The sequence below is a fragment of the Orcinus orca genome, chromosome 3 (genome assembly GCF_937001465.1).
Source record: "Orcinus orca chromosome 3, mOrcOrc1.1, whole genome shotgun sequence".
Taxonomy (NCBI): domain Eukaryota; kingdom Metazoa; phylum Chordata; class Mammalia; order Artiodactyla; family Delphinidae; genus Orcinus; species Orcinus orca.
Genome location: NC_064561.1, coordinates 31,656,612 through 31,683,151, shown reverse-complemented (window position 1 = coordinate 31,683,151; position 26,540 = coordinate 31,656,612). Strand labels below are relative to the sequence as shown.

The 26,540-nt window shown below is 38.8% G+C and overlaps 1 protein-coding gene across 5 annotated transcripts in view; it reads left to right on the top strand.

Annotated features, from left to right (window-relative positions):
- The window catches only part of LOC117195387 (teneurin-2-like), a 739,625-nt gene that overhangs the window by 550,519 nt on the left and 162,566 nt on the right, over positions 1-26,540 (top strand). The window contains exon 5 of one of the 5 annotated variants that reach the window (XR_007476209.1): positions 25,630-26,384. The exons of the other annotated variants lie outside the window; for them this stretch is intronic. The gene's annotated coding sequence lies outside the window, so the exon portion shown is untranslated. Of the gene's footprint in view, positions 1-25,629; positions 26,385-26,540 lie in introns of those variants that run through there. 5 annotated transcript variants of the gene reach the window in all.

Genomic DNA, 26,540 nt, shown 5'->3' with positions numbered 1-26,540 from the left:
CACACTCTAAAGGTTTCGCTGAAAAGAGGTTAATGAAGGAACTATGTATGAAGGTCTAGACAGGGTTAAGGGAATCAATAAGGAGTGATGAGGCACCCAGGGATAAGCAACTGTGGGGCAGCCATTGCCACCCCAGGCCTGAAGGGACAAGCAAAGAGGACTGTGTTGCCCAGAGCCTGTTTTCCAGCAGGATCTTTGAAGGAGGGGCTGCTCAACAGAAGTGTGGCTGGAAAGGGACACAGCCACTTCAGGAACATGAAGACTCACAGGAAGCAGAGGGGGTGGGGGAGATAAAGTGGGAAGCCATACCCTGGACTTGCCCTTCTCTTGCCCTCTGAACACTTGCTGTTTCCTCCCATCGGCTGAACCCAGTAGGATTCCACGGGGCAGGTGAAGCCACCTCTAGAGTTCCATTCCCTAAGCACCCAGAACAGAGCAGAGAAGAGTGGGGAAAGGATCTATAGGAGTGAACAAAGACAAACTCTCAGAGGATATTTAAAAAGACTTATTTTCACTTGGCACTTGGAATTGTGCTGTTGTACCCTGGGAATCATCACAAAATCAACATTAAATATTGGTCACCTCCTTTTTGATAGGTTAACCTCTGTAGCAGCCAAACTAACATTGGCTGAAGTCACACCAAGCTAGTGTGTCTTCTCCCAACAGCAGGAGTTTTGTTCAAAATATTTAAGAACAGTATGAAACAGGCACTCAAAAACGACAACAGTAGCCCAACAAATGAGAACAGAATGCCATACTGGGGTATACAGCACAATGTTCAATATAGAGCATTTCCCAGAGATACTCGAATATACATAGTGAAAGGGGAAATCTTTTCTTTTCCAAGGACATTTGGAAAAAGTGTGCCTTATATCCAGGAATTGATGTGATCTGGATAACATAGGCAGTGTGCTAAGCTCAATGTAGAAGCTGTCTCACTTCAACCTCCAACAGTCATACCCAGTAGGTTCTTGTCAGTTTATCCATTTAAGGGTTTAGATCCTGAGGCTCAGGGAAGGGTGATTTTTGCCTAAGTCCACTTCTTTAGCTATGATGGTGCTGAGACCCACAGGCTGACTGGAACTTTCAATCCAAAACCCTAGCTCTTTGACTACTCTTAATATTAAGCCTGCCTCCCAGATAGTATAGTGGAGGTTTCAGAGCAGAAACTATTTATATTTTGAGCTTTCATTTTTAATTTCTGTTATTTTTATGAGAAATCCCTAGGAAAGTCTCTTTTTATTTCCTGCAGGATTTTATCTCTCAAAAAGTAATTTGGATTCATTCTTGGATTTGACCAAAATCTAGAGCAGGGTCTAAAGATATGATATGCTTCTTCTCTGGACCACATTCCTTGCCCTAATCTCTGTATACAAAATATGCCTAAAATATACATGTTAGTTCTGGAAATAGATTTCCTTCTGGCTTTTGGTCTGTAAAGTGGGGCCCAGAATTCTGAAGTGTGAATATTTATAGCAGGTGACACATAACACTGTTTTGACCATGGTACCTGTGAAATATGATTGCAGGACTTTACCTTGGAAAGGGCTCTTTTATTATTTTTTTGATTTTTGAATTTTATTTTATTTTATTTTTTATAGAGCAGGTTCTTATTAGTTATCCATTTTATACATATTAGTGTATATATGTCAATCCCAATCTCCCAATTCACCCCACCACCACCACACCCCCCCACACTTTCCCCTCCTTGGTGTCCCTATGTTTCTGCCCTGCAAACCGGTTCATCTGCACCATTTTTCTAGGTTCCACATATATGCGTTAATATATGATATTTCTTTTTCCCTTTCTGACTTACTTCACTCTGTATGACAGTCTCTAGATCCATCCATGATGCTACAAATGACCCAATTTCGTTCCTTTTTATGGCTGAGTAATATTCCATTGTATACATGTACCACATCTTCTTTATCCATTCATCTGTCAATCGGCGTTTAGGTTGCTTCCAGACCTGTCTATTGTAAATAGTGCTGCAATGAATATCGGGGTGCATGTGTCTCTTTGAATTATGGTTTTCTCTGGGTATATGCCCAGTAGTGGGATTGCTGGGTCATATGGTAGTTCTATTTTTAGTTTTTTTAAGGAACTTCCATACTGTTCTCCATAGTGGCTGTATCAATTTACATTCCCACCAGCAGTGCAAGAGGGTTCCCTTTTCTCCACACCCTCTCCAGCATTTATTGTTTGTAGATTTTCTGATGATGCCCATTCTAACTGGTGTGAGGTGATACCTCATTGTAGTTTTGATTTGCCCTTCTCTAATAATTAGTGATGTTGAGCAGCTTTTCATGTGCTTCTTGGCCATCTGTATGTCTTCTTTGGAGAAATGTCTATTTAGGTCTTCTGCCCATTTTTGGATTGGGTTGTTTGTTTTTTTAAATATTGAGCAGCATGAGCTGTTCATATATTTTGGAGATTAATCCTTTGTCTGTTGATTCGTTTGCAAATATTTTCTCCCATTCTGAGGGTTGTCTTTTTCTCTTGTTTGTAGTTTCCTTTGCTTTGCAAAAGCTTTTAAGTTTCATTAGGTCCCATTTGTTTATTTTTATTTCCTTTACTCTAGGAGGTGGATCAAAGAAGATCTTGCTGTGATTTACGTCAAAGAGTGTTCTTCCTATGTTTTCCACTAAGAGTTTTATAGTGTCTAGTCTTACATTTAGGTCTCTAATCCATTTTGAGTTTATTTTTGTGTATGGTGTTAGGGAGTGTTCTGATTTCATTCTTTTACATGTAGCTGTCCAGTTTTCCCAGCACCACTTATTGAAGAGACTGTCTTTTCTCCGTTGTATATCCTTGCCTCCTTTGTCATAGATTAGTTGACCATAGGAACGTGGGTTTATCTCTGGGCTTTCTATCCTGTTCCATTGATCCATATTTCTGTTTTTGTGCCAGTACCATACTGTCTTGATTACTGTAGCTTTGTAGTATAGTCTGAAGTCAGGGAGTCTGATTCCTCCAGCTCCGTTTTTTTTTCCCTCACGACTGTTTTGGCTATTCGGGGTCTTTTGTGTCTCCATACAAATTTTAAGATTTTTGTTCTAGTTCTGTAAAAAATGCCATTGGTAATTTGGTACGGATTGCATTAAATCTGTAGATTGCTTTGGGTAGTATAATCATTTTCACAATATTGATTCTACCAATCCAAGAACATGGTATTTCTCTCCATCTGTTTGTATCATCTTTAATTTCTTTTATCAGTGTCTTATATTTTTCTGCATACAGGTCTTTTGTCTCCCTAGGTAGGTTTGTTCCTAGATATTTTATTCTTTGTGTTGCAGTGGTAAATGGGAGTGTTTCCTTAATTTCTCTTACAGATTTTTCATCATTAGTGTATAGGAATGCCACAGATTTCTGTGCATTAATTTTGTATCCTGCAACTTTACCAAATTCATTGATTAGCTCTAGCAGTTTTCTGGTGGCATCTTTAGGATTCTCTATGTATAGTATCATGTCATCTGCAAACAGTGACAGTTTTACTACTTCTTTTCCAATTTGTATTCCTTTTATTTCTTTGTCTTCTCTGATTGCTGTGGCTAGGACTTCCAAAACTATGTTGAATAATAGTGGGGAGAATGGACATCCCTGTCTTGTTCCTGATCTGAGAGGAAATGCTTTCAGTTTTTCACCATTGAGGATAATGTTTGTTGTGGGTTTGTCGTGTATGACCTTTATTATGTTGAGGTAGGTTCCCTCAGTGCCCACCTCCTGGAGAGTTTTTATCATAAATGGGTGTTGAATTTTGTCGATAGTTTTTTCTGCATCTATTGAGATGATCATATGGTTTTTATTCTTCAATTTGTTAATACAGTGTATGACATTGATTGATTTGCGTATATTGAAGAGTCCTTGCATTCCTGGGATAAATCCCACTTGATCATGGTGTATGATGCTTTTAATGTGTGATTGGATTCTGTTTGCTAGTATTTTGTTGAGGATTTTTCATCTATATTCATCAGTGATATTGGTCTGTAATTTTCATGTTTTGTAGTATCTTTGTCTGGTTTTGGTATCAGCATGATGGTGGCCTCATAGAATGAGTTTGGGAGTGTTCCTCTGCAATTTTTTGAAAGAGTTTGAGAAGGACGGGTGTTGGCTCTTCTCTAAATGTTTGATAGAATTTACCTGTGAAGCCATCTGGTCCTGGACTTTTGTTTGTTGGAAGATTTTTAATCACAGTTTCATTTTCATTACTCGTAATTGGTCTGTTCATATTTTCTATTTCTTCTGGTTCAGTCTTGGAAGGTTACACCTTTCTAAGAATTTGTCCATTTCTTCCAGGTTGTCCATTTTATTGGCATAGAGTTGCTTGTAATAGTCTCTTAGGATGCTTTGTATTTCTGCGGTGTCTGTTGTAACTTCTGCTTTTTCATTTCTAATTTTATTGATTTGAGTCCTCTCCCTCTTTTTCTTGATGAGTCTGACTAATGGTTATCAATTTTGTTTACCTTCTCAAAGAACCAGCTTTTAGTTTTATTGATCTTTGCTATTGTTTTCTTTGTTTTTATTTCATTTATTTCTGCTCTGATCTTTATGATTTCTTTCCTTCTGCTAACTTTGGGTTTTGTTTGCTCTTCTTTCTCTAGTTCCTTTAGGTGTAAGGTTAGATTGTTTATTTGAGATGATCGTTGTTTCTTGAGGTAGGAATGTATTGCTATAAACTTCCCTCTTAGAACTGCTTTTGCTGCATTGCATAGTTTTTGTATTGTCGTGTTTTCATTGTCATTTGTCTCTAGGTATTTTTTGATTTCCTCTTTGAGTTCTTCAGTGATCTCTTGGTTATTTAGTAACGTATTGTTTAGCCTCCATGAGTTTGTGTTTCTATGGTTTTTTCCCTGTAATTGATTTCTAATCTCATAGCGTTGTAGTCAGAAAAGATGCTTGATATGATTTCAATTTTCCTAAACTTACTGAGGCTTGATTTGTGACCCAAGATGTGATCCATCTTGGAGAATGTTCCAGGTGCACTTGAGAAGAAAGTATAATCTGCTGTTTTTGGAAGGAATGTCCTATAAATATCAATTAAATCTATCTGGTCTATTGTGTCATTTAAAGCTTGTGTTTCCTTATTTTTCTGTTTGGATGATCTGTCCATGGGTGTAAATGAGGTGTTAAAGTCCCTCACTATTATTGTGTCACTGTCGATTTCCTCTTTCATAGCTGTTAGCAGTTGCCTTATATATTGAGGTGATCCTATGTTGGGTGCATATATATTTATAATTGTTATATCTTCTTCTTGGATTGATCCCTTGATCATTATGTAGTGTCCTTCCTGGTCTCTTGTAACATTCTTTAGTTTAAAGTCTAATTTATCTGATATGAGTATAGCTACTCCAGCTTTCTTTTGATTTCCATTTCCATGGAATATCTTTTTCCATCCCCTCACTTTCAGTCTGTATGTGTCCCTAGGTCTGAAGTGCATCTCTTGTAGACAGCATATACACAGGTCTTGTTTTTGTATCGATTCAGCGAGCCTGTGTCTTTTGGTTGGAGCATTTAATCCATTCACGTTTAAGGTAATTATCGATATGTATGTTCCTATGACCATTTTCTTAATTGTTTGGAGTTTGTTTTTGTAGATCCTTTTCTTCTCTTGTGTTTCCCACTTAGAGAAGTTCCTTTAGCATTTGTTGTAGAGCTCTTTGGTGGTGCTGAACTCTCTTAGCTTTTGCTTGTCTGTAAAGCTTTTGATTTCTCTGTCAAATCTGAATGAGATCCTTGCCGGGTAGAGTAATCTTGGTTGTAGTTTCTTCCCTTTCATCACTTTAAGTATTTCATGCCACTCCCTTCTGGCTTGTAGAGTTTCTGCTGAAAAATCAGCTGTTAACCTTATGGGAGTTCCCTTGTATGTTGTCATTTTTCCCTTGTTGCTTTCAATCATTTTTCTTTGTCTTTAATTTTTGTCAATTTGATTACTATGTGTCTCGGCCTCTTTCTCCTTGTGTCTGTCCTGCCTGGGACTCTTTGTGCCTCCTGGACTTGGGTGGCTATTTCCTTTCCCATGTTAGGGAAGTTTTTGACTATAATTGCTTCAGATATTTTCTGGGGTCCTTTCTCTCTCTCTTCTCCTTCTGGGACCCCTATAATGCAAATGTTGTTGCATTTAATGTTGTCCCAGAGGTCTCTTAGGCTATCTTCATTTCTTTTCATTCTTTTTTCTTTATTCTGTTCTGCGGTAGTGAATTCCACCATTCTGTCTTCCAGGTCACTTATCCATTCTTCTGCTTCAGTTATTCTGCTATTGATTCCTTCTAGTGTAGTTTTCATTTCAGTTATTGTATTGTTCATCTCTGTTTGTTTGTTCTTTAATTCTTCTAGGTGTTTGTTCTTTAATTTTTCTAGGTCTTTGTTAAACATTTCTTGCATCTCCTCGATCTTTGCCTCCATTCTTTTTCCGAGATCCTGGATCATCTTCACTATCATTATTCTGAATTCTTTTTCTGGAAGGTTGCCTATCTCCACTTCATTTAGTTGTTTTTTCTGGGGTTTTATCTTTTTCCTTCATCTGGTACATAGCCCTCTGCCTTTTCATCTTGTGTATCTTTCTGTGAATGTGGTTTTTGTTCCACAGGCTGCAGGATTGTAGGTCTTCTTGCTTCTGCTGTCTGCCCTCTGGTGGATGAGGCTATGTTAGAGGCTTGCACAAGCTTCCTGATGGGAGGGACTGGTAGTGGGTAGAGCTGGCTGTTGCTCTGGTGGGCAGAGCTCAGTAAAACTTTAATCCACTTGTGTGCTGATGGGTGGGGCTGAGTTCCCTCCCTGTTGGTTGTTTGGCCTGAGGCGACCCAACACTGGAGCCTACAGGGTCTCTTTGGTGGGGCTAATGGTGGACTCTGGGAGGGCTCACACCAAGGAATACTTCCCAGAACTTCTGCTGCCAGTGTCCTTGTCCTCATGGTGAGCCATAGCCACCCCCCCGCCTCTGCAGGAGACCCTCCAACACCAGCAGGTAGGTCTGGTTCAGCCTCCTACGGGGTCACCCCTCCTTACCCAGTGTCCTGATGCACACACTACTTTGTGTGTGCCCTCCAAGAGTGGAGTCTCCTTTTCCCCCAGTCCTGTTGAAGTCTTGCAGTCAAATCCCACTAGCCTTCAAAGTCTGATTCTCTAGGAATTCCTCCCCATGTTGCTGGACCCCCAGGTTGGGAAGCCTGATGTGGGGCTCAGAACCTTCACTCCAGTGGGTGGACTTCTGTGGTATAAATGTTCTCCAGTTTGTGAGTCACCCACCCAGCAGTTATGGGATTTGATTTTATTGTGATTGCGCCCCTCCTACCATCTCACTGTGTCTTCTCCTTTGTCTTTGGATGTGGGGTATCTTTTTTGGTGAGTTCCAGTGTCTTCCTGTCAGTGATTGTTCAGCAGTTAGTTGTGATTCCAGTGTTCCCACGAGAGGGAATGAGAGCACATCCTTCTACTCCGCCATCTTGAACAAGTCTCCGGAAAGTGCTCTTTTAGAATCTATGTACCACGTACATGAACAATCGGCAAACCTGAATTTTATTACTTACCATGTTATTGATACCTTTTAAAACCCAAATTGCTGCTTCCTTTCTCTCTGCTTTATTCTGGTATCTGAATTGAATACCAAAGAGAAATTACTCTTTTAAGCGCTTCTTTTGCAATAATTATTTTGAATCCTTAAATCCTGATCCATACCTTTTTTGGGGTCCCAGGTAGGCTAGGCTACCTGTGTGGATAATTGGAAGGTTCCTCTGGGTACAGGTTTTTCCATCACAGCTTATAATGTCTTTGTTAAAATGAACAAACTTTGTAAAATGGAGGAAGCAAAGATGATTAATATGAGCCGGAGCGTGTTGGAACCTTGATTTTTTTTTTTTTTCTTTTTGGTTTATGTACATCATACTTGCTGATTAAGTTAATGAAGGAAGAGTGAAGACTTCCTACTCATCATTTTAATACACTTTTGCATTTCCCAGGAGAAAATTTCTCATTTTTCTCAAGGTGATTTGTGTGTGTGTGTGTGTGTGTGTGTGTGTGTGTGTGTGTTTGTGTTTGTGTGTACTTAAGTTGTCCAAATGATAAATAGTGCCCTAGGTAAGTTGCAGGCTGTATATGTAAGAAAAAGTAATATTGCATTGGAAAGTTTTTAGATAAAGTAGAATTCAATTTTGTTTTGAAAGGCTGTGATGAATGTTAACCACTTTTTTGCTGAAATTCTTTTCAGACATATCTTAATCTTTTAATTATCCATATGCGATATTTTAAAACATCAAATGTATAATAAATTAGGAAAATTCTGGTATTAATAACATGTGAGGGAACGGTTTGTTCTTGATTTCCTTTCTCCACCCCCTTGAAATAAAAACAGGGTTAAGCTTGAAAGCTATAAAGTGAGCTGAGTTTTGTAGTTTTGTTTTGTTTTGTTTTGTTTCTTTGTTACCAGAGTTCTGCAACAGAGAAAATTATTTCCCTGGTTTCCTCACAATGAAATGCTGCATGTTTCATTCAAAACAACAATAATGGAAACATACCCTGCATGTAATATGTCTAAACACCCACAAATAAACAGTGGGTGTTTAGACATAACAGTGAGATTAATGCCACCTTCAACTTGGGCTTATTCTTAGGCACTTATGTAGGCATGAAGATTTAATTTTCCCTGTCACATGAAGCAAATGCCTCCTCTGATTGGGTGGATTTGTTCTGGGGTTCTCCTTACTACCCTCACTTCCCACACTGCTTTTTTGACACATTATTAGTCCTGTTAGATACAGACCTTGTTTCATGAAACACTGAAGAACAATTGTTGGTAAATAGAATTAGCATGTGACAAAGTTTTAATTTTGTACTCAGTGTAAATATTATAGATGCCATATTGCTTTGTTTTAAGATGGTATAATGGATGTTTTGGTCCTTTAAAATTTTTTTTAATTTTTATTTTTTGAGAAATAGAATCCCTTTATCTTAGATTCTAAATACGTCCTGAAACATATTAAGCATCACAGACCTTATACTTATTTAGAAGTTGATATCATCGTAATTTTATTTTCAGATGGTCAGTGGTAGGACAATTTGCATTTTAAGTTCCAAACAATGTAACAGATTTAACAAGAACCAAGCTAGCTTATGTGATCCAAAAGCTAATATTGTCTCCAACACTGATTTTCTTCTACCTAACGTTTTGTCGCAGTGTTAGACATCTGGACTTGAAATGTGTCTGTTTTATTTGTTTTCCTTCCTCTGTCCTACCCCACATCCAGTTAATTGTTAAATCCTGTATTTTCTCCTTCTTCAGTGTTTCTCCTCTCTGTCATCTGTTTATTTTTTGTTTTTCATTCTAACCATCATTATTCTGATAAAAGTCCCTCTTTTCTTTAAGCCTAAATTTCCCAGTACTTCTACCTCCCTGGTTAAGGTCATTCCCAGTTCACAGCCCTTACACGAAGTTACCAGATTACTTTCTAAAAATTTGGTAAATCTCTCAACATTCAGAGAACCTCATTCAAATCAATAGTAAATCTTTTGCGCTGTACCCTCAATGAGCCTTTCTCCTGTGTTTCCAAGGTGGTCTTCTAGAATATTCTCTGTAGGAATTTGACATCCTAGCAAAACCTAGTTATTTCTGAAGGTGCCTATTTTTTCCTCTGAGACTCCTTCCCACCTCCCCGCCTCCTGCCATTCTATTTACCCAACCTTTTCTTTGTGACTAAATGCAGCCCTTTACCTTTTCTGAAGCTTTCCTTGAATCACCAGCCAGGTAGGGCTACCCCCCAAACTCACTGAACTTTTTCTACCACTTTATGATTCCATTTCATTGGGCTGTGCATTATAATAACTTTATTTATTGAATAGTATCTTTTTATTACATGTGTATTATTTGGGAGCATTGGTCAAAAGGACTCACAGTTGGATCTCATTTATTCCTCTACCAACTTTGAAAGACAGGTACAAGTGTAGCTGAGAAATCCAAATTAGCCCTGTGCTTTCAAAGCAGCAGAAGTACCCTGCCTGTCTGACTTCAAAACCTTTGTTCTTTGAAGAGGTCTCAATATAACCATTTGTATTTGCAACTTCTCTGTTAGATTTTTTGTCTTTTGAGGGTAGGCCTTACTCTTACTCACAATTGTATCTTCTACGTAAGGTACCTTACACATAGTTTTGTAATTTCTGAAAGCTATTAGAACTAGGTATCAATTTAATAGATAGGGGATGATAAGTCTATCAGGATGGAAAAGAAAGCAGCATCTGTGTGATCCCCATGGCTTGATCTGGATAGGGGAACTGGATAGGGGATATATTTTTAATACTGTCCCCTCCCACTTTCGGGGGCCATAGGTAGCTCAACCTAAGAATTTTATCTGGGATGTGGTAAAGAGAAACTGCAATGTCAAAGCTTTTGCAAGTTCTTAGTATTGCTGAAGGTGTTGACCCAGGGCAGCATCACATTAATGATGCTTTTAGTTAGAAAAGTAACAACCAGGTGTAGTCCAGGCAGGTGACATTTAGACAAAAGGGAAATAAATTTGTTCCACGTGATAAAGTGAAAGGGCTCTTTTCTCCAGGTTTTCACCTGGCAGCCTAAAAGATTTAATGGATGGTGTTTGTGCTGAATGGATAGTAGTTGTATATTAAAGTATCATTTGAGATATAGGTAAATATAAGTCCTAAAATATTAGAATACAGGGCAGTCACTACTAGTAAGGGAATAGCTAATTATACCAAAATCCCAAACCTATCTCTTTAAGTGTTCTCCTTCTAGAATGGAGAAGGGGCCTGTTGTTTGGATCCAAAAATGTCCTATTTAAGCTGTTTAATTTGCTTCGAGGCAAAAATACAGTTGTCTGCAGAACTTTCCTTATTTATTTGCACATATGCCACGATAGGGTCTCTGTCAGCTTTGGTCAAATGATGACACATCTTGAGTCAGGTATTCGAAGGTACAATAGATTAATGAGAAGTGACTTGGTCTTATCCTAGGGACTGGGGTGGGTGTCAGAGAAAAATTCTGGTCTGCTGAGAGGAGCAGTTGATTAAGGAGGTGATCTATATTTCTGTTGGGGAAAGTAGTTGAAATGTGGCCTGAAAGATAATAGGGACACAGAAAAGGACTGAAGTTAGTTTTAGTGTCATAAGGCCCTACAAGTGGATTTGTATGACTTATCATTCACTTTGCCTGAGTAGCAAAGTGAGGTCTATTTAATTAAATGAAAGTCTCAGTATGCTTATTAGAAAAAAGGAACTACAGGAATTCCCTGTTGTCCCTGTTGTGAAACATGGAAAGCCTCGAGGTTTCCAGGCCTGCAGAGTCAGCTATTTCTGTAGTAACAGGAATGGGAACATTTCGATCATCTCCTTACATTGTACACATCCCTAACCACAAAGTTGTAATGTTGTTCTTACAGTGACAAATGAAAAATTATAAACATTTCATTTGGAGGCAAATTTACCATGTTGTTCTCCGAGTCCACTTGGCCAGTGAAAAAGGCAATTCCTAAAAGCTCCTTGCATGGCAGCGTCACACCCCTGCAAAACCACAGTCGTTGGCTTTTTCAAATCACAAGTGACATGTTGAGGTTGAAGAATAGCTGACTCTGTAGGCCTCCTGCCAAAGTGAACTTCCTGAAGGATGCACACACCTGTCTGAACGTCAAGGCCTGTGCCCTCAGACTTCAGGGTGTTTCTACATTTGTTTTTCGAATTTGAAACTCTGTCTTCCAGCATCCAGATTTGCTCCAGCTTTATGAAAGCAGCTCCAGAGCCAGGTGAAGGAAGTGAGTTTCTCATCCTGGTCCGGGGCTCGTGGTCCAGACGGTGCTTTAGTGCACTCTCCCAGTGGGTGAGGACGGAGTGTTAGCGTAGACAGCAGAGTTAAGCCGGAATGTCCTGCAGAGACTCACCATCACAAAGGGTAATACTGCTTTATCGATCCCTTCCACACTGTCTCCCACCGTTGTGTTAAGCCTGTGGCGAATACAACCTTTACAAAACGAGATCTGGAGATACGACTTACTTTCTAACTTGAACCTGGACTTTAAAAACATGGATAAAAGCCTGTTTTGTAGGAATGGCGTGGTATTGGCATTTCAGAGTGTAAGTGATAAAAATAAAATCAAAGTCAAGTATCTCAACAGAGGGAAAAAGTCACATTGAGACTTGCACACATGCATATAAAACGGGGCCACAGTCTTCCATTTAAAGCAGAAATAATTTGACCGCGTTGTATTGAAAAATCCAATTTTTTTCTTGTTACTTTAAGAGAGGCAACATTGTTAGCATACACTTTTAGAGATTAGATCCTCATTTTTGTCTCAGACTTTATGAACAGGGAGCATTATTTATGTCAATGAGGTTAGGTGAGGTTCTGTAGACCCATAGATTGATTTTCCAGAAATATTGATGATTTATAATCTCTTATACTTTGTGATTCTTTCCTCTTAATAAGGCATTCCACTATCAAGGAGTTAAAAAAAAAAAAAAAAGGCTTTTGCTGAGAGCTGCATGGGAATGTGTTTTTAATTGGCACTGTCACCCTTCTAAGGATAATGGGAAAAAGCTTATACTTCATCGCTTGCATGATTTTTGATTTTACCTTTGTTTGTTACAATGCAGTATTAAGGGGGAAAAGAATTGGCCATAAGGTTCCTTTTAAAAAGGCTTTTCCTTTCATTGTACGTACTAGTGGGATGAGAGAGAAGTAAAAGACAGATTTACTTTTACGTTTAATCGAGTCCAATAATAATTGCACTGTGGTAACTTCTTTGAGCATTACATTTTCGGTAAGTAATTTATCAGCTGCATTCTTTTGAATTTTATTTTATTTTTAACTTTTTTTTTTCTGGAGGGGATTAACAGTTACCATAGGATTTATACACTGCAGGCATTTTTTCCCCCTTTAATAAATAAAGCTTATTGATGGCATAGGCTTCCTGAAGCCTCCCTGAACTTCGTTTTTACACTTATAGCTTGAGGTTTAACTTATTTTGGTTCTTGTCCTGACTTAGTTAAGAATGGCTGGGTGGCTGATGGGACGTGAGGACAAGAGAAGAAATTCGTGGTTAGCGCAGGTGACCAACTTGCCCTAGTTTATCCATGGCATTTCCGGTTTTAGCACTGAAAGTCTCTGGGCGCAGGGAGCTCCTGGGTCCCAGGCAAACCAGGAGAGTTGGTCACCCTGTGTTGGCACATGGTGCTGGAGCTGGACCGCCCCGATAGAAGCTTCATGTGGAAAGTTCTAAATTAATAAAGATTCAGTTTCTTCCCAGCTGAGAGAACAGAAGTGAAGAGTGAGACAACAGAACAGACGGGGAAGGATATTCCTTAAAGGCAGGACTGGGGAAATTCTGAGAAAGAGCTGACTCAGGCCACGGCCAGCTCACCTTGGTACCATTTGACCTGCCTCACCTTTTCCTTTTCCCCAGCTTTTTTCAGATGAAGTGCTTATTTACAAATCCTTCTTTACTCCCTCCTTTCTGTGACTGTTCTCCGTTCCCTCTGGAGAAATAAATTGCCTGAGCCTGAGATGCCCAGTTACCTGTAGGCTGGTTCGGTTTGGCTGTTAACAGGTATTTCGATTCTTCAAGCCTAGGGTTTCTTAGTTGTATAAGGGGCGTCTTCAAGTAGATCAGCAGAGAGATCTGCTAGAAATAACCATGGCCTATATGTGAGCAGTGGTGTTCCTGAAAGGTTTTGTAGGAAATTCGGGTACAGCAGCCATGGTATTTTAGAACTTATGACAGCAAAACTGCTGAACTGTTTGGCCTGATTTTCCCTGAAATGAGACCATTAACGTTGTTATAGAAACAAATCCAGCAGCAGCCCTTTACTCCTCTCTCTTCCTTATAATTATGTTCCTTTCTCCCTTCCCATGTCCATTTCTCCCTTTTTCCTTCCTTTCTTTCCTTCATTTTTTCTTTTAAATCCACACAAGTGTTTGCATTTCTAAAACTTTGATTTTTCTTGGTTCTCTGATTTTCCTAAGGAGCTGCTCGCGCGCGCGCGTGCGCGTGTGTGTGTGTGTGTGTGTGTTTCACATGCCCTATCTTTCAGTCAACAAGAATACCTGACATACTATTGTGTAAAGCAGAAAAGATCTAGCTGTGCATTTGGCACAACCTGGGAAAAGAAATATTGTTGCATCAAGCAGAAAATATCTAAATGAGTTCCTCCTTGCATATCAATATATTAATGGAAAGATTAGAATTCTGCATAGCCAATTCTGTATGTAATAAAAATCGTGAGATATGTTGGTTTCAGTGGAGCGATGGACAAACATGTTAAAATTTTCATTGCAGAACAGCACATACGACGATGTGCACTCTTGCATTTTTGTTTTGTTACGAAACTTAAGAAATCTGCATATTACATTTTGCCTGAAATCTTGGATTTCTTTAGAAGGGGTTTGGAATGAAAACACTTTTCTTTATTTTTCCAGTCTAGATACTATATATGGGTTAGTTCATGTTTATTTCTACCAAAAAAGCAGTCATTTGTAAGTAGCCGATCTTATTCGAGGTTTCATCTATAAGGCAAGTTAAATTAAGAAAGATTTTGTAGTTTTTGATAACTAATAATCCTTGCCAAATTTAGAATGTAGGTGCAATTTGCTTTCTTATAAAAATTTTAAACAATAGCAAAACATTTCAATTAAATGCTATTTTATCATTTGTTGTTTGGATGCTGGGATGGAAAATAGCATTGCTAATGATATTGATTTAAGTTAAAAAGAGTTTCTACATGAGGGAAATTTCTGCTAATATATATGTATATATACATATGTATTTATGTATATTCATATATTTTAAAAAGATTTTTTTTCTAAATTCAGTTGAGTGAATGTGAAATTATTCTTCAAATAGGTTAATAGGGCCGTTCAATGCATCCATTAAACATTACATAAATGTTTCTTGTTTTCTTGAAAGACTTTTGCTTTTTTAAAGTACTCTTTGAATCTTGTTTTTTAATTTGGAGCTTCATTCTACTGTTTTTCTTCCATTTTCTACTACACTATTTTGTGACTAATAGTGAATACAAAGATTTGTGTTTTGTTTTTTTTTTAATGACTTTAGAAATCTTTATGAAATATTTTCTAAGCTTTTGGTGTCCTCTATTGTTTTTACAACTTGAGAAAAGTTCTCAGTTAAAAAGAATTCAGAACTTCTAATTTTACATTTGCCTTTTTAGTCAACCCCCAAATAAATTGTCAGAAAAATAACTTCTTATTTTTTAAGGGGAGGTATAGAAATACAGGGAGTTTCCATACAAATCTGCCAATTTCCTATGTTTATAACATTTCAAACGTATGATTCCATTCCTCCTCTGTTGCTTTAACAAGGAAATTCCCCTCAAATTACAAATAATAATGATAGTATCATGCTATTTTGAGTCAAAATTATTTGGGGGGAGATCTTACGAAACGTATGAAGTGTCCATTGATATAAATGTGTTATTAAATATTTACCCTTAATTTTAACAATACTAACACTGTGTTTAAACTCAAGAAGAGATTCTAACTGTAAAGTATATCTCTGTTTTTTAAAAAAAAACATCTCCCATTAGGTTGTCATTTCTGTCCTCTGCCTCTTTACCACAAATTCAAGCAAGGAGAACTAACGTTATTTATACAGTTTAGGCAAGGTTGCATTTAAAGGCCCATTATGTTATTTTCACCATGATTTGCTGTAAATCATCCCTCATTGTCGTCTATTTTATCCTTCACATTCACACACATGATTAGAATGATGGTATGGAAGGTCAAGCATGAAAATGATGCCATTTTGATGATGCATTCAGCTTTGTATGACTGATATTTATATTGGTCTTGACTCTTCCACTTACTCCATATACAGTTTCAAGGAAATCGTCTCCCCCCAATTTCCTGGTGTGCAAATCTGATAGGTATACTACTTGCTAATAAAACAGATGTCTAAGTTGAAGTTGCCCTGCTAGCAAAATACTTATTTACATAGAAGAGACCTAATAACATGTTGTTAAATCATCTTCCTTGTCAACAAATGACACATTTCATATCTTCCTGAATTTTGATAATTTAGATAGCCTATCACTGTTTTCAAATACAACTATATACCCAGAATCAGGCCAGTGATCCATACTCAGCAAACATTTGTTGAATAAATATACCATGTTTAGGTTTCTTGTTATATATGGACCCAGCTGTTTGATTTTCCATTTGGGGGATGGTACTCTCCTCCTCTTAAAAATGAGAGATCAACTAGCTTGTTTTAAAGATGTGCCAGCCTTCAGAGTCTATGATTCTGTAATGTATGTATTTTATACGTTAAGTGACTCACAGCCAAGCAAGCTAACTTGCAAAATCAGCAAAATGAGCCACCTGAACCATAAAACAAAGAAAAAAATGGCCACTTACTGCATTTTAAAAACATATTTCAGATATGGATTTCAGAAATGGAAATGTACTAATATAATAAATTTACTACAACTAGAATAGTAAATTTATTGTTAAATACCCATCTCATTTTACACATTAAAAGTAATTTTACAATTTTCTTTGACTTATAAAGGGACAAAGCTTTCTGACATTTATTTTTTGCCCAGAAGCACACATGCTTTTGAAATCTCCATATTCAGGAAAACAGATTGTCTTTAGACCCATTTCTGGCCACTCAACCTGTGTACACAAAACTCATGCAAAAGAACAGATGACTTGGTGTTTTCAAGAATTATCCTAATTCCTGTTGTTGAAAACATATCCTTTGGAGATATCTCAGGAAATGAATTCTTGGCTCTGAACATAGTTTTGAACCAGAAAACAAGTAGAGCCCAAGGTGAGGAAGTGAAGTTTATGTTGTTATAACCTGGAGTAGGCAATTTCTTTTCAGCCTTTTTTTTGTTCTTTATTGCAGAAACCAAGATATATACATTTTTCCTCTGGCAGGGGCTTGTTAAATACAAACAATAGCATTTATATAGCACCTTATACCAAGGTAGAAAAGTGCAAGAAATCCTGAAAGTGCCATTTATAAATAATATATAAACATAGTGATGGTAACAAGTTTTTGTTTTTGTTTTGTTTTGATTGTGGAGGGGGTGGAACGAAGTGTCTCATTTCTACTGTATTTCAGTGTCTGTTGGTACACTTAAAGGGCCACGCATGGTATTAATCTCGATTAATTTGCAATGGTTTGGGATCACTACATGCCTGACACTTACATGTGTATATTATTGTACAAGATTGAAAAAACGGCTTTGAACCTACCAAGAAAGTCAACCCATTTCCCCTTTTTATGTCCTCATCCTATTTGTGCTTGCTGATTTAACCCCAAGCAGTCTCTTTTATAGCCCTTAGGCTACATTTTGGTGATAGCTGCCAAAAGGTGAATTTAGAGGGTCCAGTTTGGTGCAAAGGTCTTGAGTATAAGTCTTAGCACCAAAACTTGGAATTCAGCCCTTGTCCTGCTAGGTAATATGATGCAGAAATCATTCTTTCCAGGCTTGTTTTCCTTCACTCTATAATAGGAATAAAGATCTAACATAGCTAAGAGGGTCAAATAATGTTGGCTATATAAAAAGACCTGTATATTTTACATTTTTTGAGCATGCACACCAAACAATAAAATATTTAAACACAGTCTTTTATCTATTGTATAACTAAATATATATAAATAAATTAAATACATGTGTAACTCTACTGATACAGCATGCAAATTGTTAAATGAAAATGACTATTTTTCTCAAAAACAAGATAAAGAAACCAAAATGAATAGTAATTCTCATGTTTTCTTCCTCCCATCCCAGTGATTTTCTTACCCCCAAACCTGAGGGATGCAACCCACTTTGGAGATCGCTATTTTAAATAACTTGGAAAATGCAAGGTATAGCTCCCATCCCAGTGATTTTCTTACCCCCAAACCTGAGGGATGCAACCCACTTTGGAGATCGCTATTTTAAATAACTTGGAAAATGCAAGGTATAGCTGATGTTGTCATGACTAGTTTAGCATGGCTACAGACTGAATTCAAAATTTCAGCCTCTGCACCCATTCTGTTGGGATAAATAACTGTATGTCTACTTCTTTAGCAATCTAAACAGAGTTCAGAGTAGTGGGTCATTAGGTTAATGTAGGAGCAAGCAAAAGGAATTCTAGAACCTTGTAAGTTTTTATCTAATCTGATTATTATTTAAAGCCCTTTGTAAAAATAAGAACTGACATCTGTACAGTACCTAACAGTCCACAAATCTCTTTTCAGGCACATTAACTCATTTAACCCTCCCTATTTGCATGTAAGTTAGGTACATTCAACATACTGATTTTTACAGATAAGTAATTGAATCTTCCCTATTTTCTGAAATACCATCTGGCTCCAGTGCCCATGCAAAAGGTACTTCCTACAGCGTCTTGTGGCCTTAACTTTTTGCCTCCATCGAATGTTGAAAGTTTCCGATATAAGGATCGTTATTAGAAATCATTTCTTTGATCTTCTTACTATGGGTAGCAGATTGAGTAAAGCAGTATACTATCCTTTGCAATTTCTCTACTCACCATCTCCCTGGCCCCTGGCCCCAGTGTTACATAATTTAAGGAGAAAGGAGTGATAATTGGGGCTCTTTTTTTTGCTTACTATAACCCATTTAACACACCAGTTTTGATCCTGCATCTTGAAGCTAAGAATCTAATTGATTGTGGGATTTTTAGCATGCTGATATGACATTGTATGTGACCAAAATAAATTATTTTATTTATATCATCTACAGTGACTCTTATCCTTGACTAAACCCCTGAAATGATATGCACATTGTTATGTGTATGTGCATACTTGCACTTTTTTGGAGTGAGGTTTTATATATTTCACCAGATTCTGAAAAGTTCTGTGACCCACAAGGACTCACTGTCTTGGGTTTCAAGCTCTTCCGCGAGATTCCTATCTATTCCTATCTATTGTCTAACCTTGATGATGGAGAAGCACATAGAGGGCGTGGGGAGACTAGACTATCATTTGGTTCCATTTCTTGAAGATCATTTGTTGGCTGCAGTTGCTTAGAAAAACGAAGTTTTCAGATTCACTGCAAACTTCCATTCTCTTTTCATGGCCCTCAGAAACCTTCAGAGTGTCTTTGAGGGGGCAGGAAGCAAAGCCTCTTTCCCTCCAGGTTTGAGGGTTTTGTTATATGAATACCTATGTTCTCACCTATGCTTTATACCCACAAAACTGCCCCCCTGTGGTTCCCACTAAGGCGGAGCTGACTGCTGTGACTGTCTGCAAATCCATTTGGTGGTGGCAGGGGTAATTTTTCAGCTGAACATTGATGATGTCTAGCTCTTTTCTACTTTATGGTTTAGGGCATTTATAATTTGGGGCAAGAAGATAAAACATTTAACCAAGTGGAATTCAGCAAATGTCCCAGAGTGTGGCTTTCATGATTACAAGTTCAATCAACCCTTTTAAAGATTTACTTTTTTCCCCCTGAATTTCTCTTTGAAAGTCTATTTCAAGAGGAATCTTTACTTCATTTCACAATACTCACTCAAGTATTTCAATAGAGAGAACATAAAACAAAAGAGAGTATCAGCTATGAACTCATATAGGTTTCTTGCATTTGAAAGAAGGGTCTCTCACCTTTAATCCTTAGGCTTCAGTTTAAGTTTGGGGGTAAAACATTGGAAAGGGGGTAAAGGAAATGATGTCTTGTGTAATATAGGTAAAACAGCTGCTCTTCGCCAGTCTGTCTTCAGCGAGGCTTGCTGAGGCAAGGAAGGAATCAGGTATTAGAACAAATAAAACTATGAAAATGGGTCTGTATTAAAGCATGCCTGGAGGACTTTAGTGAGATTCCCTTTGGGAGACCAAATTTGGAAACAGCCCTTGGGACCACACGCAGTTGGCTTCTCTGTCAAGTCACTGCAAAAAGTGTGGGTCTTCACGGCCTGCCGAGCTGAATGTGGGGCAGAGGCATGTGCCCTGTATGGGGAAATAACCTGAATACAAAAGAAACAAGAAATCCAAATGGATGATCCCACCCCCGGCTAGAGACGAAGTAACAGAATTAAACCGATTGTGACAAGGAAGTCCAGTGGTATGAATAGAAATCAGCTGTGAATAGAAGCCTTAAAGACAGGCCTGGTACCCGCCTTTAAAAAAGGTATTGTGTCTTTGAAACGTTGAGCGTCAATCTCCTTGTCCTGCATCAAATCACGTTTGAAAAAATCCAGCAGAATTAACCATGCCTCGTCAAAAAAAAAAATTTTTTTTTTTTTTCTGGTAATGTGAATAACCCCTCTTCACCACCAACCATGGCTTTAAACTTTGTTGTCATTAAATTAGGTCTTCTCAGTGTCTTAGATTTGCCAGTTGAGGTCAGCTCAGAGATGCACTAACAAATTGTTAAACAGTCGTAAGAGAATCATTCTTATGCTTTTGTTAGGGAACCGTTGACCCGAAACTGCCCGCCTTGGCCAGGCAGGATGCTAACCCCTTGCAAGAGTTGTCTCACAACAGGAGGTCCTGATAAGGAACTTGGCGCTGCCGCTGAAAACTTACCGGGAGAATTTGGGAGGGGCCAAAAGAGGGAGGAGACGACCGACCTCCCAGAGTCCTTCTCGCTGGAGTCCATCTTGGCTGAGGGATGCGCGCGCCACCAGGAAGGACCCTGAATCACCAAATACGGGCCCAGCAAGATGATTGGCCAGAGACCATCCGGAAGCTAACGCCCTCACCATAAAACCTGAGACCACGGGCCCCGAGGCAGAGCAGTTCTTCCGGTTTCCCTTCTCGAAGGAGCTGCTCTCCGTTCGGGCACCCCTTCCCAGTGAAGTCTTTTGCTTTGTCGGTACGTGTGTCTCCTCGGACAATTCATTTCCGAGTGTTAGACAAGAGCCCACTTTCAGGCCCTGGAAGGGGTCCCCCTTCCTGGAACACTTTGATTCTGCTAGATGTGAAAACGCTACTCCAGCATACATCTCAGATGTTCTGTGTGAATCAACTGTTCTCAGTTAAGTACTGTCTGATTTAACAAGGAATGCTGTAATTAGTGACTTGCCTCTCAGGAAGTGAATGGCCAAAGGGAGGCCGACAGTGGATCATGCTTATCTTCAGAGGGCCACCTCCTCTGATGTTGATAACAGCGTTGGCCAAAATGGCACTCCCTCACGTGTCCGGTGAGAGGCAGCAACACCAGGTAGGTTTGAAGATCTTAGCTTACTTTTTGTATGTACTTTTGCCTGTGTCTTGCACCTGGGTGTTACATGATAGATGTTAAGGGCCTGACGTTCTCTCCAGATTAACCAAAGTAGTGGTCTGGAGGCTTTTGCATTTGTTCGCCCTGAACCTAAAGGTAAGAGGCCAGTCTTGATTGTTACCTAGGGTCTCTGTCCCCCTTAGGGTGTCCCAAAGTCCCATCAGCAGTAGCTGTTGGGACTCCTCTCCCCCCACATCTTCCTCCCTAACCTTCCTCCTCCCTCCACCTCCTCCCTTTAGGTGATGTAAGTTGAATTGAAAAGTCAGCAGCAGTGGATTTCTCATTCAATATGTTCTCGGGGGAACCTGCTTGTTTAGAATTCACATCCCCGCTCTCCATCCCATTATAAAGGAGGTGGAGTGGGGGAGGATTGCTGCTGGTCGTAATTTTCCAAGAACAGGTGAAATACATTCTGTCTTGAATAAAACACCCCGGAGCCATAACTTTTGAGGCTATTTCACATTTTCCCCCCTGGCAGAGGCTGTTGTGTTTTGTTACAGAGCAAGGAGTTGTTATTAGAGTGTTATGGAAACCAGGTGTTAGAGCTGATTAGTCACTAATCTTCCATCTCTGGGAGCTTGGCTCCAATCTTCTTTCTGTTCATCAGAGTCATTCTGTTGCATTAATTTATTCATCCCCACTCTAAGAGCCTTGTCAAATCAACATGGTGGTCTCTGCTGGGTCCCTAATGCACTATAGCCCAGATCACAAACCTACTATATGACACATAATTCAGGATAATTGGTAGTCAGTGCTCAGACGGCCCTGTGATTAAATGGGTATGGAGATTGAAATCGCTTCTCACCTATTAGAAGGGAGTCTCGCTAGGCCAAGGGCGTTCTTCAGCGGAGGCTACTGCTGGAAAGGGCTGCATTACATTCCTAGCTTTATGTGGTTTCTGATGGATGAGATAGCACTTCTTTCTCCTCTTAATATTTTACCTCTCAAAACACAAAATGAGCCACTTAACTTTATATTTCCTTTTTTTAGACTCCATCTCAAGTCTTCATTAGTAAATCTTAATGACTGCTAAAATTAAAAGAAATGCTTCACCTAGTATAAAAGGGAAATAGACCATCCCCCCCCCTTTTATGCTGCTTTTGCCAACAGCTCACTTTTGACAACTGTTTATAATGCCACAAAGGGAAGAGTTTGACAAGGTGTTTAATTTTTGACAAGTAATGTGACCAGTTCTGTGTGGCTTGAAACAACTGTTTCTGATGAAAATAATTTAGCACAGCCAGGAGGAAGCTTTACGTGGTAGTGAAAGCCGCATTTACATTCGCTCTGAACCTTGTTTCTTATGTCTGTGAGGTCTTTAAAATTATAGAAATAATGTATGTTTGCAAATTTGTAAGATACAGACAAGGTAATAAAAACCCATGATGTCTCTCTATGAAGGGAGAAATTATTTGGCATTTATTTTCTTTTGGTCCTTTTGCACATGAAGTAAACGTGAAGGATGTGTGGATTAGATCAATTAGATCCATGATGTTTCTGTTCTGCTGAGGTTCATGTATTTGCCTTTTAATTTCAACAGTTGTTTGTGTTACTTTCTACTCATTTTCCTGTATGAAGTAATTCACATCTATAAAAAGTCTTCCTGTATGAATCACTTTCCCCCCTACCCTGGGAAAATGACCACAGTAAGAAAGCCACTTGCTACAGCTTGAGATGGAAATCATAATACAAACATGCAGTCCCTAAATAAACAAACAGACAAACTGGTCTTTTACCAGAAAACTACTTTATAAATTATTGTAGTTTATAGAATCACTCATGGTCTGAAGGAGACTTAGAATTTCTAATTTATATTTACTACAAAGTAAGGGAGGAAAGCATCTCCACTTTTATAATGTGTACATTTAGCTTTTGAAAGCCACAGTTGACAATTAGGGCTCCAGTTTATTATTTTAGAGTTTGTAGAAGTTTTTAAGAGTTCATGTTCTAATTTTCACACTCCTAAATCACAGCAATCTTAGATAGTATGGTCATTAATGTATTCATAGTATTCTAACATAAATAAGTAACAAAATTTAAATGCCCAGTCCCCTATTTGGAGGCATAAGCATATTTCTTTTTCTTTTCTTTTTCCACTGTTAAAAATAATACTTTACTAGGGACCTTGTGATATAATTTTTCATTCATGATTTAGATTATTTGCTTATCATAAATTCTCCATATCAGAATCTGGTGAGACGTAATAGTCCTGCAAAAGTCTAAACTTAAAAGAAAATTATTGGAAATGAACTCAAAAAACTTCTAGTATGGCAACCTTCACTCAAACTTTATTCGAATTCTTTGAGGCAGGCTGGCTTTGAATGTCTGACATTTACATGATTGTAACAATTTTATATTGGCATGGCTTTGTTTTATTCTTTTTTGGCTAATTGAACTGGACTATCTCCATTACATAATCATGCCCCAGATCTTGGAGGGTCACCTTGGATGGTCACAGCCCTCCATCAATAAGGGTATAAGTGTGAAATAAGGATAATGATGATTTCCTCAACCTGATGTATAAATTCTGTAATTAAGGTTTTTATGGTATGGCTTATAGCTTTCAAGGATGAGAAAATACTTTCCGAACAGAACCAGGGTTGTTCCTGAAAGTTATAGCTCTTGTTAAGGTTCTCTCCACCTTTCAACAAAACTCTGCATCCCCTCTCCCTATGACCTATATGGTTGATAGCAAAGGTTCAGCAAGAGAGGAATGAGACTTCTAGGATGGAAATATTTGAAGTTATTGTATGTTCAGAGCTATGTTTTCTCTTTTCAAAACTCTTCATCATTGAGCCAGAGTGGAATCTGTATTTGCTTGATTCTCATGGTGTGACGTAAGCCATGTGCCCAGTGAAATCTCCCAAGGGTTTATCTTGGTAATTTATTTTTCCCCTTAATACTTTACTTGAGGTTTCTAAGGACTATGGCATTAGGAGAAGAAGGAGCCTGGTAGGCTAATACATTTTCTAAGTCAAAACCTATAAATATGTTTAAGGCCCACTGGCTTTCTCTTTTCTCTACACTGAGCATCGTCAGTGTTTGAGAGGGCCCACTTCACCAACTCATACCAACCTGGATATGCTCATTGTTTGAAAAGAGCTAATTAAGCAGGTGGGCAACACTAATGCAGGTGGGCAACACTATCTCCTTTGTATTATTATTAGAAGCTTGAATATTTTTGCATGAATTTATTAACTACTAGTGAAATATCTGTTTTCCTTCAATTTTTTAATATCGTGTAGATGTGCTTAAGTTATTTTTGTTATCCTTTATTGTGCAGTTGGTAAATATTTTCCTTTTTTTCTTTATGTTTTGGGTATATTAGCAATCAATAAGTGTTGCTATGTAGCATTGTTATATATATGAATATATATAAATTTATATATATATATATATATAAAATTGCTTTTTTGTGAATGAGATTGATTGATTGAAGACTCTATTTCTGATCATTCCCAGATTTCTTTGTCTAGTATTCCATTTCTTCATGTAGACAACCATCTATGTGCTTTCACATACTTAGGTAGATTTCTAAGACAGTCCCCAAGACCCCACCCCCTTCTCTCTATATCCTGTGTAATACCCTCCTTCTCTCCTTGAGTGTGGGTGGGGCCTCTGAATATGATGGGAATTCATCCGCATGTTTAGGTTACATTCTTTGGCAGAGGTGAGGGATTTTTCAGATGTGATTTCAGTCCCTAATATGTTGACTTTAAATTAATTTTAAGGGTGGGTCTGACCTAATCAGGTGAACCTTTTAAAAGAAGGCATCGAGAGCAGAGAGATTGTCCTCATTGACGGAATAAAGTGTCATGTTATGGAGCGAGCCATGTGGCAGGAAGCAGCAGGTGGCATCTAGGAGCTGAGGGCTTCAGTTCCACAACCACAAGGAACTGAATTCTGCCAGGAGTCAGTGAATTTGTAGAGGACCCCAAGCTTCAGATAAGATTTCAGGTCCAGACACCCTCCTTGACTCTAGTCTTGTGAGACCCTGAGTACAGGACCTGACTAAGCAATACCCAGACTCTTGACCCATAGAAACTGTGAAATAATAAATGTTGTAAGTTGCTAAGTTTGTGGTAATGTATTACACAGCCATAAAAAACTAATACACTTGTCATCCCCAGTTCTCCTTTGAGCAATCCCTTGATAAAAAATTAAATTCAGGGCTTCCCTGGTGGCGCAGTGGTTGAGAGTCCGCCTGCCAATGCAGGGGACACGGGTTGGTGCCCCGGTCCGGGAATATCCCACATGCCGCGGAGCGGCTGGGCCCGTGAGCCATGGCCGCTGAGCCTGCGCCTCTGGAGCCTGTGCTCCGCAACGGGAGAGGCCACAACAGTGAGAGGCCCGCGTACCGCAAAAAAAAAAAAAAAAAATTCAAAACGTGGAACTAAATCATAATAGTTTCTTGCTAATTTTAATGTTTTGTGTACGTAGAAACAAGAGGATCAGAGACCAACCGCAAGAAGGTAGAAGTCCGGTAAAATGAACCTTCTTTTTTAAAATTTATTTATTTTTGGCTGCGTTGGGTCTTCGTTGCTGCACACGGGCTTTCTCTAGTTGCGGCGAGTGGGGGCTACTCTTCATTGTGGTTGGCTTGCTTCTCGTTGCGGTAGCTTCTCGTTGCAGAGCACAGGCTCTAGGCACATGGGCTTCAGTAGTTGTGACAAGAAGGCTCAGTAGTTGTGGCACACGGGATTAGTTGCTCCACGGCATGTGGGATCTTCGTGGACCAGGGATCGAACCCGTGTCCCCTGCGTGGGCAGGCGGATTCTTAACCACTGCACCACCAGAGAAGTCCGAAAGGAACCTTTTTATTCAAAGAGAATTGTTGTGTCGTATTTTTTTTAAATAGCAGCTAATGTTTTAGAATAAGGTTTTGGTAAGCCTCAGGGGCACCTTTATATTAATTTTTTTTTTTTACATCTTTATTGGAGTATAATTGCTTTACATTGCTGTGTTAGTTTCTGCTTTTTAACAAAGTGAATCAGTTATACCTATACATATGTTCCCATATCTCTTCCCTCTTGCGTCTCCCTCCCTCCTACCCTCCCTATCCCACCTCTCTAGGTGGTCACAAAGCACCGAGCTGATCTCCCTGTGCTATGCGGCTGCTTCCCACTAGCTAGCGATTTTACGTTTGGTAGTGTATATATGTCCATGCCACTCTCTCACTTTGTCCCAGCTTACCCTTCCCCCTCCCCATAAACTCAAGTCCATTCTCTACTAGGTCTGTGTCTTTATTCCCATCTTACCCCTAGGTTCTTCATGACATTTTTTTTCTTAAATTCCATACATATGTGTTAGAATACGGTATTTGTCTTTCTCTTTCTGACTGACTTCGCTCT